Below are 15885 nucleotides of genomic sequence, written 5' to 3' on the forward strand. Positions count from 1 at the left end.
GAATTAAAATGGATTTCTGTGAGGTTTGTGTCACTTGATTTACACAACATGACTACCACTTTGAAGATGCAAAATCTTTTTTATTGTGAAACAAACAAGAAATAATTTTTAAAAAAGAGAACCTGAGCGTGCATAACTATTCACCCCCCCAAAGCCAATACTTTGTAGAGCCTCCTTTTGCAGCAATTACAGCTGTGCAAGTCTCTTGGGTTATGTCTCTATAAGCTAGGCACATCTAGCCACTGGGATTTTTGCCCATTCTTCAAGGCAAAACTGCTCCAGCTTCTTCAAGTTGGATGGGTTCCGCTGGTATACAGCAATATTTAAGTCATACCACAGATTATCATTTGGATTGAGGTCTGGGCTTTGACTAGGCCATTACAAGACATTTAACTGTTTCCCCTTAAACCACTCGAGTGTTGCTTTAGCAGTATGGTTAAGGTCATTGTCCTGCTGGAAGGTGAACCTCCATCCCAGTCTCAAATCTCTGGAAGACTGAAACAGGTTTCCCTCAAGAATTTCCCTGTATTTAGATCCATCGTTCCTTCAATTCTGACCAGTTTCCCAGTCCCTGCAGATGGAAAAACCTCCCCATGATGGTGTTCTTGGGGCAATGAGAGGTGTTGGGTTTGCTCCAGACATAGTGCATTCCTTGATGGGCAAAAAGCTCAATTTTAGTCTCATCTGACCAGAGTACCTTTTTCCATATGTTTGGGGAGTATCCCACATGCCTTTTGGCGAGCACCAAACGTGTTTGCTTATTTTTTTCTGTAAGCAATGGCTTTCTTCTGGCCACTCTTCCGTAAAGCCCAGCTCTGTGGAGTGTATGGCTTAAAGTGGTCCTATGGACAGATACTCCAATCTCCGCTGTGGAGCTTTGCGGCTCCTTCAGGGTTATCTTTGATCTCTTTGTTGCCTTTCTGATTAATGCCCTTCTTGCCTGGTCCGGGAGTTTTGGTGGGTGGCCCTCTCTTGGCAGGTTTGTTGTTTTTTTAATAATGGAATTAATGGTGCTCCGTGGTATGTTCAATGTTTCTGATATTTTTTTATAACCCAACCCTGATCTGTACTTCTCCACAACTTTGTCCCTGACCTGTTTGGAGAGCTCCTTGGTCTTCATGGTGCCGCTTGCTTAGTGGTGTTGCAGACTCTGGGGCCTTTCAGAACAGGTGTATATATACTGAGATCATGTGACACTTAGATTGCACACAGGTGGACTTTATTTAATTAATTATGTGACTTCTGAAGGTAATTGGTTGCACCAGATCTTATTTAGGGGCTTCATAGCAAAGGGGGTGAATACATATGCACACACCATTTTTCCATTTTTTTATTTATTTATTTCATTTTACCAATTTGGACTGTTTTGTGTATGTCCATTTCATGAAATCCAAATAAAAATCAATTTAAATTACAGGTTGTAATGCAACAAAATAGGAAAAACGCCAAGGGGGATGAATACTTTTGCAATGCACAGTACAGTACACGCCATAGACACACACGTTTGTTTTACTATCCTTGTGGGGACCAAAGAATTGATACATTTTTCCTTTTTCCCCAAACCCTAAACCTTAACTTTAATTGTAACCCTCACCTTAATCCCTAAGCCTAAAATAGCCTTTTTCATTGTGGGGACCGGCGAAATGTCCCGAATTGTTTGAATGTTCCTTGTTTTATTATCCTTGTGAGGACTTCTGGTCCCCACAAGAATAGTAAAATCTAAAACACACACACACACCCCATAGGCACACACACACTACTCCCATGATTTCCCCCCATCTCTCCACAGCTTGTCTGTATGAGACCTTTGAAGTGTTTGTTTTCAGTTTCTGTGGAGTGTGATTTTAATGCCTAGAAGTTGTTTTCCCTGGATTATGCAGCCTGGTCTGAATCATATGGTTTTAATGGTACACACTGCACGTCTGCACCCTTTTCCAAATGTTAATTCCAAAACTATTCATAATGACAGACAGACATGCTTAAATGCCCATTGTTTGGGTTCTTTTTGTGGTCTTTTGTAGCTTTGCTCTGTGACCATTTTATTGTGCTTATTGTAGATGTTGGAAGATACAGTAGGCGATGTGACAGGCCTGCAGTATGGCTCTGCCTATTTATCCTGCTATAACTTTGTTTGTTGTATCTAGGGTTGCAAATGGTTGGAAACTTTTTGGAAATGTTCCATGGGAAGTTAAGCCAGGAAATTGGGGGAATTTTGCTTAAATTCATAAAAAAAGTTAGCATATAACAGTGAACCTTTTTTGTGGGATACACAAGGCAATTCTAGGTCTTGTGGCATATTTTGGTTAAACTATCCCCAATTCAATGGAATTGCAACCCTCTGTATACACAGTGCATTCTTCCATCACATGTGCAGTGAACTCTTCCATCACATGTACAGCTGATTCTCAAGATCTTGCACACTATTGAGATGCTATTGAGCCCACACTACTACACTGTCTGAGCCAAGGACTACATGCTTTCTGATAAGTTTTGATTACAATACTGGGTGGGTTGAATATATTTTTATGACATACAAAAACTAACTGATACATACACATTCAAAGTGTGTTTAAATCATTTCTAAATTAACTATTTCTGCTAGTTAGTTTTTGCTACCATGTGTGTTCTAGATTGCTTGAGCCTGCTAACTGAGGAGTGTTAATTCACCTGTTTCCATATGTTTAATTTTAAAACATGTATCTTTCAAAGGAGTTGTTTAATCTTAACTACTTAACTATTTATCTGTACATGGAATTGTATTTATGACTCTTTTTTTTTTCTTTCTAATCTTTACAGGAAAATGCCACGGGCACTATCAGATGTGTGGAGACATTTCACTGCAGCTAATGTAGAAGGAAATGCTGTATACATTTTGTAAATACTGTGCCAAATCATATGTGAAGAATGCAGCAAAGATGCAGAATCATCTGGCCAAGTGCATAAAGTTCCCTCAGTGCTCACAACAAGCAACTTCAGACAAAAGTCCCTCTACTTCTATTCGAGGTGAATATTATGAATCCGACACCTTATCGATAGCAACAGCTCATGGTCGTCCTGGAATCAAAGTTTTTTGGAGGAATGTAGTCAGAAATGCTGATGAATGTCTTGCTCGAGCTGTGTATGCAACTGGTTCACCTCTGATGCTCACAGGCAATGTGTATTGGAAGAGATTTCTGAATTTTCTTCACCCAGCATACACCGCTCCAACCAGACATGCTTTATCTAGTTATTTGCTGGATGAAGAGTTCAACAGAGTTCAAGTGAAGGTGAAGCAAATCATAGAGAAAGCAGACTGTGTTGCAATCATCTCTGATGGATGGTCGAATGTTCGTGGGCAAGGAATAATTAACTATATCATCTCCACCCCTCAACCAGTATTCTACAAGAGCACAGACACACCTGTCTCTACATTGCAGATGAGCTGAAGGCAGTCATCAATGACCTTGGACCACAGAAGGTATTTGCACTGGTGACAGAACATGCTGCGAACATGAAGGCTGCTTGGTCTAAATGGAGGAGTCCTACCCTCACATCACACCCATTGGCTGTGCTGCTCATGCATTGAATCTGCTCAAGGACATCATGGCACTGAAAACAATTGATACTCTATAAGAGAGCCAGGAAATGGTTAGGTTTGTGAGGGGTCATCAAGTTATAGCAGCAATCTACCTCACCAAGCAAAGTGAGAAGAATAAGAGCACCACATTGAAGCTGCCCAGCAACACCTGTTGGGGTGGTGTTGTCATCATGTTTGACAGTCTCCTGGAGGGGAAGGAGTCTCTCCAAGAAATGGCCATATCACAGTCTGCCGATATGGACAGCCCCATCAAGAGGTTCATCCTGGATTATGTATTTTGGGAGAGAGTGGTAAGCAGCCTGAAACTCCTGAAACCTATTGCAGCAGCCATTGCACGGATTGAGGGAGACAATGCCATCCTGTCTGATGTTCAGACTCTGCTTGCAGATGTAAGAGAAGAAATCCGTACTGCCCTGCCCACTTCACTGTTGCTCCAAGCAGAGGAAACTGCAGTTCTGAAATACATCAAAAAGCGTGAAGACTTCTGCCTGAAGCCCATACACGCCACAGCGTACATGTTGGACCCCAAGTATGCTGGTAAGAGCATCCTGTCTGGTGCAGAGATCAACAAGGCCTATGGTGTCATCACTACCGTGTCTCGCCACCTTGGCCTGGATGAGGACAAGGTTCTTGGCAGTCTGGCGAAGTACACTTCCAAGCAAGGGCTTTGGGATGGAGATGCAATATGGCAGTCGTGCCAACATGTCTCATCAGTCACCTGGTGGAAGGGACTTTGTGGATCTGAGGCTCTTTCCCCTGTTGACTCCCTCATCCTCCAAATCCCACCAACATCAGCCACCTCGGAGCGCAACTGGTCCTTGTTTGGGTACACACACACCAAAGCATGCAACAGGCTGACCAATACAAGGGTTGAAAAATTGGTGGCCATCCGGGCAAATTTGAGGCTTTTTGTGCCTGGCAACGAGCCATCCTCAACAAGGTTGGAAAGTGACAATGAAGATGAGGCCTCAGAGTCTGATGTTCAAGAGGTGGACATTGAGGGGGTCCAGGGAGAAGACATGGAACCCTGAGAGGAAGACAGTCTAGAAACTAAAGCTTTGGTTATCATTTTACAGATGTATGTTGAAAATGTTTTTGGCAGATGTGATGGATCATTGGGGATCATTCAATATCCCCATTTGTTGTTCAGTGAAATCATCCCATGTGAAGAGTCAACTCATTTGAAGTTCAATTTGTAACTAAATTGTTTTTTTTATTTCTATTGGAAGGATTTAATAATTTGCAATTGTCTACTTATGATAAGGTGAAAGGTTTGTGTTTGTTTGTCTCCATATGATATGGTAAATATATCCAATACAAAAGACATCTACATTTTAAATGGTATTAATATTTATTTGCATATTTCCGTTAGTTCCCATATATTCCCATTAATTCCCATGGAACGTTTCCACCTCTGAATATTCCCACAAATGTCCAACCCTAGTTGTATCTCTGTCTGTCAGGCTGCCACCCCACTGGAGCACTGCTGTGTGGGGCTGTCTATCCTGATAGAACATAATGTAACAAGACTTTGTGTGCTCGCTGATCGATTGTGTCTGTAGGTTGCCACCACAGTGTTCACCCCTCTAGTGTATGGCTGTGTGGGCCTGTCAGAGGAGGAGGCTGAGTGCAGACATCCATCCATCCAGGACTCCATGGAAGTACAGTACACCTAATCCTAAACCACTAACATGGTAGCTGCTATTCTAACTTGGCCCATTTGAAGTGTTTTGGGTTTGAAGAAGATTTGAGAAAATGGTGGTTTGTTGGGGAAGCTTTCAGTTCTTACAGGATTGTGAATGCAGGTGTTCCTCTGTTTACTACTTTATGCAAAGTCATGTGTGTTTCGCTCTGTGTGTGTGCAGTGTGCCAGCTGCTAACACTTGCACCCAGAGAGCCCCAGCTTGTTGTAGAGTGATGCGTAGCTCCTGTGTGTGATTGACAGGTGAGCAGAGGGCCTGATTGAGGTGTGTATCAGGTGCTGACAGGCGCTGTGTGATCTAAAGCACCGCAGCAGGAGAGGTGCACCATGGGTCCTGACAGCTGCCTGTGTGCATGGCCTGGCCTGCGACTTGTCGGCATGCTCACTGGCTCAATATAAAACACAGCATGAAACCAGGATCTCAAATGTACATTTTTTAAACAAGCAAAGTGTTGTGAAAGCATAGTATTGTAATACCAGGTTCTAGTGAACGATCTAAGATGTAGGGCCTACCTTCTAACACAAGCAACTATTGTAAAATTCTTCTATGGACACAAACTCTGGTTTCACTTCGGGACTTCAATGACCTGCTTATTCCCTCCTGTTTTCAGGAATTTTCCACCAGGATTCCTGGAGATCTGGATAATCTGTGAATTTTGGGAAAGTTATGTGAATGTTGCTGCCTTACCTCAGATCATCCATACTGGGTAGCATATAGTGTAGTTGAATAGCCTTATTTTGCCTCTGGACTGTAGCCTGGAGGTTTGGGGTGGGGGGTGTGTAACGGCGTTTCTTTCCCTGCCTGTGGTGTTGTTTGAGTGGGATGGAGACCAGAGGATTCTGGGCCTGCACTTCACCGGTTCAAATGCTGGAGAGGTCACTCAGGGCTTCGCTATGGGCTTCCAGTAAGTCAGATAGGCACTCAGAATAGACGATAGTGCAAATTAAGAAACTGCTAAAGTGCTTTTTAAAACATATTGAGTTTAATGTAAATTACTTAAACTAACATATGTTGGATCTGTAGATTAATAATCTACACAAAATGAATGGACATTAGATGTCATGTAAATTGTAGACACTAAATAAACGTGACTATATAGGTGACAAGGTGAGTCTTTATCATTACAGCAGCAGAGGGATACTAATAAGAGAAACTTAAAGATGGGAGAATGTGTGTTGCTGTCAGGACAGCTATATGAATGAGGTGTCTGTGTCTCTCTCCAGGTGTGTAGCCACCCTCACTCACCTGACAGAGACCGTAGGGATCCACCCCACCTGTGCCGAGGAGCTAACCAAAGTGAACGTCAGCAAGCCCTCAGGGCTGGACGCCACGGTTACCGGCTGCTGAGGTTAAGCACCCCTTCTCTCAACACACTTGAGCACACGGGAAGGAACCTCTTCATAGAGACGGAAAAGTGGCGTTGCTCTCCTAAATTCTACATAACGGTCCATGTAATCCTATAGCTGCTCTCTCGATCAGCCTAAAATGTCTCCCAGTTCATCGGCGTTTCAGGGACCGTGTTCATAGTCTCAGAGTAGGACTTCTGATCTAGGATCAGTTTTTCCTTCTAGGTACTATTGAATAACATTATATGGACAGGGGGACCTGATTCTAGATCAGCACTCCTACTATGAGACTCTTTATGAATACTAAGGCCCAGTTTCTCGTGCCTGACTGTGTCGTATCATTGCAGGGTCCTCCAGGTCATGGCTGTAATGCTATATGCAGGGAAAGCCAGATTTGTGTCAGGTTTGACTTGTGGCCTCATTAACCAGGCGATGGTTATCCAATTTAGCCCCATAATGTATGTACTCTCCTCTACTCCCTCTCTGAAAGCCATAAGGAGTTCTAGATCCAGGTTAGTGAAACGTCCAGCCACAAGCATCGTCCTTTAAATAAACAGGCTCATAAATCAGGATTAGGGCCCATTCCAGTTTGTTGAAACAGAACTGTATAAGAGAGAGAGAAAGCCGTGCAACTAATGTTTCTGAAATATATTCTGCAAATATTGTTGTTTCTCCGCCTGTGCTTCCTGTCCATTAGTCTTGAGTGATACATGCGTTGCCCGGGCGACACTGATTGATGTTCTCATGGCCGTCGCCGCTGTGACACCACCCCGTTTCCCATGGACACACACAAACAGTTGGCGGGCCGACTGTCAGTCAGAGAGGTGTAGCGCTGGGCCCAGCCGGGGCCTGGCCAGTGCTGCTGCCCCTCTCTAGCACTCTGCCCCTCTCCCCTCCCCTCACCCTTCTCAACTCCAATGCACAAAGGAATACGGTGGGACTGCAATAACAGCCTCTGTCAGTCTGTGTGTGGGGATACCTTGGCCAGCAGTTTCTGGCAACCCAATCCCTCCCTCTATGGGAGCGATGGAGACTGAGGGAACTGCCTGGACTGGGCCACAGTAGTGGAGGTACCTAACACTACCTAATGGTGGCGGTATTGCCCTTTTTTCTCCCTTGCCGGTCAAGAAATGATAGGTTTGTGAAGTGTCTGTATGAAGAATAAGCCCTCATGCATTCAAGGTCCACATTTAAATTTTTATATCCATATTTAAGATATCTGTAATTGAATAAATGTGGAGGTCATGGAGACTTTTGTAGTGCCAACTGATAACATTGTGTATTTACACGGCTGGCAGTTCAGCTCGGAGTCATCACCCTACCCTCTCGAGAAGGCCATTTTGTTTATTTGCCTTAAATGGCATTATACTGTTTTTTTAATAGTCACATACATTCTGTCGTACTATTCAAGTCTTCAAACAATGTCAAGTACGTCTTTTTACATGAGTCCACTCTTCACCCAATCACCCTTTCCACTGGAAGCATAGAACTATGCAGTGCTGGACAAGTCATGCAGTTGAATTGAGTTGAGCAGAGTAGGGAGTGGTGGAGGTGAGGGGTCTAAGAGGGATCTGCCTGGCCTGATTAATGATCCTGACGAGGGGAGTGACAGCGCACAGCACGGGCGATGGAGGGAGAGATGGAGGAGAGAAGGGAGCAGCAGAGCTACCAGGTTTATATGGACCAGGGGTTGAGAGCGAGGGATGCAGCCAGGCCATGGGGAGAGGTAGCGGAGGGTATGGAGAAGGTGTCGAAGGAGGGGGGGATTCCTGTGTGCTCTGTTCAGGGACGGGGTGCTGACTGAAGGACCCTGACCCCCGCTCGGCAGCAACAGCTTGACTCTATCACCCACAGAACAGCACAAAGTTATCCCACATGCTCTTAGCTGCAAGGCTGGGGACATGCAAAACACTGACTAACTGTTGTATTTGTCATGGACAGATAAATAAGTAAAGGTCTCTGCTTAACGAGGCACTCGGTCTAGAGACTGCCTCTGATCCCAAGGCTACATACAGATAATGTATCGTACAGTATTGTCCGTCTACGTTGTTTTTTATTTCTGACTCCGTCTTGTTTTTTCTGCACAAATGCACCATTTTTTTTAGAAGTCAGAATCATATTTGTAGCTGAATTGTTTGTAATGTTTGCAATGTCTTTATTCATTGTTGTTGATATACAGACAGTGCCTTGGGTCTTGAATTGGACAACTGCGTCAGCCTTGCAGAACGTAGTGCTTAGTCGCTCACTGGGGTCAGGGTTAAACTTTCAGGTCGCCAGCTAATGATGACTTGCACTAAAACCCACAACTGGGGAGGGCATGTTTGATGACACCTGGCGACCAACTTTAGTTACTGTAAATAGAGTAGCCTAATTTACAATGAAGCTTCGTACTGCATTATTTATGTGTAAAGGAAGAAATAAAATATGAGATTGCACTGATGACTCCCATTAAAATAATGATGTCCTCTGTGTGTGTCCATGTGCGTGGGTGCCTTTGTCTGTGCCTGCGTCCATGTGTGTGCGTGTATTTTGTCTGGGAGTCGGTCTCGCTGGTTGTTAGGTCAGTGAGTAGCACGTAGGGGTGGTCACACTGACCTCTCCACAGCTCTGCTGACAGGCTCCTCTGCTATGCAGCCCTGTCACTCAACCCTCTGCATCAACAATGGCACAAATTCCTCTGTGTTTGTTTGGTTAAGGACAGGGCTCTCACAAACCCAGAAACTCCTTAGGATCCCCATACAGCTTCACCCCTGAACTGAGGCCCGTGTCAATCTGGAATCTGCCCCCAGACCACTAGCGATTAAAGTTAATTGAGTGGCTCAAGAATAGTGATATTGAACCCATTTTGCAACAGTGAAAGGGTTTGTGTTTTTATTTCCCTCAAAAATGGAGCAAACAGATTAAATCTAGCTTGTAAACACACTTAGCAGAACATGTCAAAATGCCGCTCAGGTATTTTCTGTCTTAATCCCGCCCATTGAAAGTTTACAGTCTTGACTGTGAGTCAACATTCACTGGGCCATTGTAACTTTAGTCCCTGAGCCCTTACAGCCAGCACAGGGAGAGCAGACACACACGCAAAGGGTACACAGCCCCACGGCCGGGGAGGCAGACATATCTGCCTTGTGTAAACATTCACGCAAGTGCTGGAAACAGAAAAGGTTGAACCAGACAAGGATTATCCCACATAAATTAATTGGGGCTGATTATGTCCGAGCTGTAGTGCTGCCAGTGTCTCCCTCTGAGCTGTCTGACAGTCTAAAATGCCTGGAGGGCTCAGTGATGGAGAGTGGTACCAGGAAGACTTAGAGAAGAAGTAGAAGGAGCCTCTAGTACTCATGGGTAGTCACGCTGAAAAACTCAAACCGGTCTGTAGCATTCTGCACTGTGCGGTCTGGTCTCCCAAGTTTGAGACCATTTAGCTTTAAGACTCCTAGAAGGAATTGTGGTAAGCTTAACGGTGACTGAAACAACAACTTGAACAATGACTTGTATGGTGATGAACAATGACTTGTATGAGTATGGTGATGAACTATGACTTGTATGAGTATGGTGATGAACAATGACTTGTATGAGTATGGTGATGGACTATGACTTGTATGAGTATGGTGATGAACTATGACTTGTATGAGTATGGTGATGAACTATGACTTGTATGAGTATGGTGATGAACTATGACTTGTATGAGTATGGTGATGAACTATGACTTGTATGAGTATGGTGATGAACTATGACTTGTATGAGTATGGTGATGAACTATGACTTGTATGAGTATGGTGATGAACTATGACTTGTATGAGTATGGTGATGAACTATGACTTGTATGAGTATGGTGATGAACTATGACTTGTATGAGTATGGTGATGAACTATGACTTGTATGAGTATGGTGATGAACAATGACTTGTATGAGTATGGTGATGAACTATGACTTGTATGAGTATGGTGATGAACTATGACTTGTATGAGTATGGTGATGAACTATGACTTGTATGAGTATGGTGATGAACTATGACTTGTATGAGTATGGTGATGAACTATGACTTGTATGAGTATGGTGATGAACTATGACTTGTATGAGTATGGTGATGAACTATGACTTGTATGAGTATGGTGATGAACTATGACTTGTATGAGTATGGTGATGAACTATGACTTGTATGAGTATGGTGATGAACAATGACTTGTATGAGTATGGTGATGAACTATGACTTGTATGAGTATGGTGATGAACTATGACTTGTATGAGTATGGTGATGAACTATGACTTGTATGAGTATGGTGATGAACTATGACTTGTATGAGTATGGTGATGAACTATGGCTTGTATGAGTATGGTGATGAACAATGACTTGTATGAGTATGGTGATGAACTATGACTTGTATGAGTATGGTGATGAACTATGGCTTGTATGAGTATGGTGATGAACTATGACTTGTATGAGTATGGTGATGAACTATGGCTTGTATGAGTATGGTGATGAACTATGGCTTGTATGAGTATGGTGATGAACTATGGCTTGTATGAGTATGGTGACGAACTAGAATGGAGCGCTTGCAATGTAACGAATGTCTTTTCCGGTAGCGTTACACAGGGGAGCTATTTGGTAGTCATAAAGATTATACATACATATATATATATATATATATATATATATATATATATATACTGTACCAGTCAAAGGTTTGAACACACCTACTCATTCAAGGGTTCTTCTTTATTGTTACTATTTGTTACATTGTTGAATAATAATGAAGACATCAAAACTATGAAATAGCACATGGAATCATGTAGTAACCAAAAAAGTGTTAACAAATCAAAATATTTTATATTTGAGATTCTTCAAAGTAGCCACCCTTTGCCTTGATGACAGCTTTGCACACGCTTGACATTCTCAACCAGCTTCATGTGGTAGTAACCTGGAATGCATTTTAATTAACAGGTGTGTCTTGTTAACCTGTTTAGGATAGGGGGCAGTATTTTCACGGCCGGATAAAAAACGTACCCGATTTAATCTGGTTATTACTCCTGCCCAGAAACTAGAATATGCATATAATTGTTTGATTTGGATAGAAAACTCAAAAGTTTCTAAAACTGTTTGAATGGTGTCTGTGAGTATAACAGAACTCATATGGCAGGCCAAAACCTGAGAAGATTCCATACAGGAAGTGCCCTGTCTGACCATTTCTTGTCCTTCTATAGCCTCTTTATCGAAAATAGAGGATCTCTGCTGTAACGTGACATTTTCTAAGGCTCCCATAGTCTCTCAGAAGGCGCCAGAACGGGGAATGATGACTGCAGTCCCTGGGCGAAAAACAGTAGGGGTTTTGGAAAGTGGTCGTTCTGAGAACAATGACACGGGTGTGCGCGTGCATGTGAAGACTCCATTTTCTATTTTCAGTGTTTGAACGAAAACAAGGTCTCCCGGTCGGAATATTATCGCTATTTTACGAGAAAAATCGCATAAAAATTGATTTTAAACAGCGTTTGACATGCTTCGAAGTACGGTAATGGAATATTTTGAATTTTTTTGTCACGATATGCGCCGGCGCGTCACCCTTCGGATAGTGTCTTGAACGCAAGAACAAAACGCAGCTATTTGGATATAACTATGGATTATTTGGAACCAAAACAACATTGGGTGTTGAAGTAGAAGTCCTGGGAGTGCATTCTGACGAAGAACAGCAAAGGTAATCCAATTTTTCTTAAAGTAAATCTGAGTTTGGTGAGTGCCAAACTTGGTGGGTGTCAAAATAGCTAGCCATGATGGCTGGGCTATCTGCTCAGAATATTGCAAAATGTGCTTTCACCGAAAAGCTATTTTAAAATCGGACATAGCGATTGCATAAAGGAGTTCTGTATCTATAATTCTTTAAATAATTGTTGTTTTTTGTGAACGTTTATCGTGAGTAATTTAGTAAATTCACCGGAAGTTTCGGTGGGTATGCTAGTTCTGAACGTCACATGCTAATGTAAAAAGCTGGTTTTTGATATAAATATGAACTTGATTGAACAAAACATGCATGTATTGTATAACATAATGTCCTAGGAGTATCATCTGATGAAGATCATCAAAGGTTAGTGCTGCATTTAGCTGTGGTTTTGGTTTTTGTGACATTATATGCTAGCTTGAAAAATGGGTGTGTGATTATTTCTGGTTGGGTACTCTCCTGACATAATCTAATCGGACAATGTGGTTAGATAAAGGAGAGTCTTGTCTTTTAAAATGGTGTAAAATAGTAATATGTTTGAAAAATGGAAGTTTTGGGATTTTTGAGGTGTTTGTAATTCGCGCCACGCTCTATCATTGGATATAGGTGAGGCGTTCGTCTAGCGGAACATCTAGATGTAAGAGTTAAGTTAATTTGAGGAATTTTTTCAGCCAATCAGTTGTGTTGTGACAAGGTAAGGTTGGTACACATAAGATGGCCCTATTTGGTAAAATACCAAGTCCATATTATGGCAAGAACAGCTCAAATAAGCAAAGAGAAATGACAGTCCATCAATACTTGAAGACATGGTCAGTCAATCCAGAAAATATAAAGAACTTTGAAAGTTTCTTCAAGTGCAGTTGCAAAAACCATCAAGTGCTATGATGAAACTGGCTCTCATGAGGACTGCCACAGGAAAGGAAGACCCAGAGTTACCTATGCTGCAGAGGATAAGTTCATTGGAGTTACCAGCTTCAGAAATTGCAGCCCAAGTAAATGCTTCACAGAGTTCAAGTAACAGACATATCTCAACATCAATTGTTCAGAGGAGACTGCGTTAATCAGGCCTTCATGGTCGAATTACTGCAAAGAAACCACTACTAAAGGACACCAATAAGAAGAAGAGACTTGCTTGGGCCAAGAAACATAAGCAATGGACATTAGACCGGTGGAAATCTGCCCTTTGGTCTGATGAGTCCAAATTTGAGATTTTTGGTTTCAACCGGTGTGTCTTTGTGAGACGCAGAGTAGGTGAACGGATGATCTCCGCATGTGTGGTTCCCACCGTGAAGCATGGAGGAGGAGGTGTGATGGTGTGGGGGTGCTTTGCTGGTGACACTGTGATTTATTTCGAATTCAAGGCACACTTAACCAGCATGGTTACCACAGCATTCTGCAGCGATACGCCATCCCATCTGGTTGTGCTTAGTGGGACTATCATTTGTTTTTCAACAGGACAATGACCCAAAACAACCCTTCAAGCTATGTAAGGGCTATTTGACCAAGAAGGAGAGTGATGGAGTGCTGCATCAGATGACCTGGCCTCCACAATCACCTGACCTCAACCCAATTGAGATTGTTTGGAATGAGTTGGACCGCAGAGTGAAGGAAAAACAGCCAACAAGTGCTCAGCATATGTGGAAACTCTTTCAAGACTGTTGGAAAAGCATTCCAGGGGAAGCTGGTTGAGAGAATGCCAAGAGTGTGCAAAGCTGTCATCAAGGCAAAGGGAATCTAAAATATATTTTGATTTGTTTAATACTTTTTTGGTTACTACATGATTCCATGTGTTATTTCATAGTTTTGATGTCTTCACTATTATTCTACAATGTAGAAAATAGTCAAAATAAAGAAAAACCCTTGAATGAGTAGTTGTGCCCAAACTTTTGACTGGTACTGTGTATATATCATGATGGCGGTGATCTCTGTAGGTTCTTCAAGGCCAAGGTTATCAACGGCTGACAGTTTTTAATAAAGTTTGTGACTTAGTCAGCAGTTTCACCACTCCCTGGCTTGAATCTCAACGCTGTCTGTCTCAACCATTCACAACAACTGACCCGCTGTATTCCTACATTGAGTTACAGTAGGAGGGATTTGCACTCTTTTTGGCAACTGTTATAGTTCTCAATAGAAGGTTAATCCACAAGTCACCCCTCTTTCACCCTGAACCACAGACACCTGTTACAGCCAGATAAAGACATGACTTATAACTGACTCTGAGGTGGAGGGGAAACTGAGTTTGACAGAACACACTGGGGTCCTGTCCTGATGGTAGTTCTGCTCTGCTCTGCTCCTCAGTAGAGGTGAAGGGCTGTGAAATGGGCTTATCAACCTCAGATAAGGACAGATACACTCTGGAATGGAACTTTATTAATTACACATGGCTTCTAAAATACATTATCTCCTGAGGGGAAGTGGGATTTCTGACAGAGAGAGCGGTTTCTTTGTCTAAACCGGTTCACCCCACAGTCCAGCCACCACAATCCTTCATAGGCCACCAACGCCTCTGACCATTAGTAATAATAAGGGCGTATGACATAGCATTTTTTGCGGTTTTGACTTCAATAAAATAGAGTAATTATAATCACCTACCTCAACTATTAAATCATCTAGTCAGGACTGGCTACACCGGAAGATTCTTTATTACTTTGCCTTGATGAAGCGTGTTAATGAGTTGTCTGTGGATTTCACATGACAAAGGGACATTGTCGATAGTACAGGTAGGCTGTGTGTGTGTGTGTGCGTGTGTGTGTGTGTGCCAAACCCACAAATCAGCAGGATTGGCCTTTTACTTCAGCAGGTCTGCTCTGCTTCCTAACAAATAAACACCTGCACTGGTGTTTGGGGTTAAACAAGGCACGAGGCTAGCACACAATGTTGTGAGAGACAGACACTTGCATGCAAATAATTATTTGATATGTTCTAGAGTATTCTATCCCCATATTCATTTTTTAGGTGTGCTCTGTTTACTCAAATATAGCAATGACTAATTAAAATGGTATTATTAATCATTTGAAATGCTATAATACTGTATGGTTATTTTTGTGTATAGCCTCTATGCCAAAATATTCATAGATGTATGTCAGCATTCATAGATACCTTAAAATCCCAAATAAGCATCCGGTTTATTAAAGCTCGTTTTAAGCTCCCCACTCAGTGAGGGAAAAGGGAAAGCAGCAGCAGTGTAAACGTCCATATTACAATTTCCTTCCAAATCTATCTCTTCTGCCTGTGTTTTCCCTGGGGCCCTGGTGTTATCAGTCTGACACAGCCATAAATCAAGGACTTATCTCCTCCCGCCATGACACTATTCCCCACTTTACAGCCAAAACATTAGCTGGAGAGTTAGCTTGGAGGAGGGGAGGGGATGATAGTTTGGCTGGCAGAACCAACAGATAGCATTTTCTCTCCTCTGACTGTCCTGTCGCTCCTGTCTATAGACAGAAAGAGACAGAGCTTCAGAGATTGTTATGCAACACTGACAGATTGCATGCTGGGATAACCCCGGGGTGCCTGTCGATGGCGGTCCTGATTTATGCCCTCTTTCC

The 15885-nt window shown here is 42.6% G+C and overlaps 1 pseudogene; it reads left to right on the forward strand.

Annotated features, from left to right (window-relative positions):
- Positions 1 to 6627, forward strand: part of LOC106580542 (thioredoxin reductase 2, mitochondrial-like) — a 40500-nt pseudogene extending 33873 nt beyond the window's left edge.
- Positions 6628 to 15885: the final 9258 nt, after the last annotated feature.

Source organism: Salmo salar, chromosome ssa20 (genome assembly GCF_905237065.1).
Source record: "Salmo salar chromosome ssa20, Ssal_v3.1, whole genome shotgun sequence".
NCBI classification, from domain to species: Eukaryota; Metazoa; Chordata; class Actinopteri; order Salmoniformes; family Salmonidae; genus Salmo; species Salmo salar.